This window comes from Austrofundulus limnaeus, unplaced genomic scaffold (assembly GCF_001266775.1).
Source record: "Austrofundulus limnaeus strain Quisiro unplaced genomic scaffold, Austrofundulus_limnaeus-1.0 Scaffold2090, whole genome shotgun sequence".
Lineage (NCBI taxonomy): Eukaryota > Metazoa > Chordata > Actinopteri > Cyprinodontiformes > Rivulidae > Austrofundulus > Austrofundulus limnaeus.
Genome location: NW_013954492.1, coordinates 19,243 through 20,410, shown reverse-complemented (window position 1 = coordinate 20,410; position 1,168 = coordinate 19,243).

Sequence of the window (1,168 nt, the reverse complement as noted above, 5' to 3'; positions counted from 1 at the left end):
TATCAAATAAAGTCTAATGTTACAACTAATCAGGATCCCTTTAAGACCATGGTCCTTAAACCAGGTACTGGTATCTTTGGCCCTGTGAGCTGGAGCCAAACCCTGTTGGAAAATGAAATCTGCATCTCCATAAAGCTGGTCAGCAGCAGGAAGCAGGAAGTGGTCTGAAACTTCCTGGTAGACTGTTGCGTTGACCTTGRACCACAGAAAACACAGTGGACCAACACCAGCAGATGACATGTACCCAAACCATCACTGACTGGGAAAACTTTACACTGGACCTCAAGCAACGTGGATCCTGTCTCTCCTGTTCCTCTAGACTCTGGGACCTTGATTTCCAAAAGAAATGCAAATTTACTTTCATCAGAGAACATAACTTTGGACCGCTCATCAGCAGTCCAGTCCTCTTTGTCTTTAGTCCAGGTGAGACACTTCTGATGCTGTCTCTTGTTCAAGGTTAGACACATGTGACAGCTGAAACCATGTCTTCATACGTCTGCATGGCGGTTCTTGAAGCTCTGACTCCAGCTGCGGTCCACTCTTTGTGAAACTCCTCCACAGTTTTAATGGGTTTTGTTTCACAATCCTCTCCAGGGTGCAGTTCTTGCATGTACACATTTTTCTGCCACGTTTTCCTTCCCTTCATCTCTCTATTAATGTTCTTGGACACAGAGCTCTGTGAACACCCGCTGAACCACTCAATCTACGTATATCTTCCTAAATGTAGCCCTTTTACAAGAACTGCCAGCTAATTCAGTCTCTAATTTGTATTTTTGTACTAGTTCACTGAATTGAAAATAATATTTGTTAAAAATAAACTAGAAATTCATTAATAGAGGGATCAAACCAGAAACACACTGGTTACATAAATAAAGTAATTTTAACTTACAGGAGAACTCCCTTAACCGCWCTCAAAGTAAAATGTTTTCAATAAAAATACGTCAGGTAAATTACACATTTTCAAAAACTGTATTTAAATACAGTACTCAAGTAAATGTACCTTGTTACTAATGGTAAAATGTAATAAAATGTTAAAGGCACAGTGTGTAGTATTTGTTGTTTTCAGCGACATCTAGTGGTTGAGTGGTTGAATCATCCTCCCTGGTCCTCCCCCCACCCCCACCCTACGGTGTCTCTCAGGGGTCAAAAACCTTTGATAATTCCAACC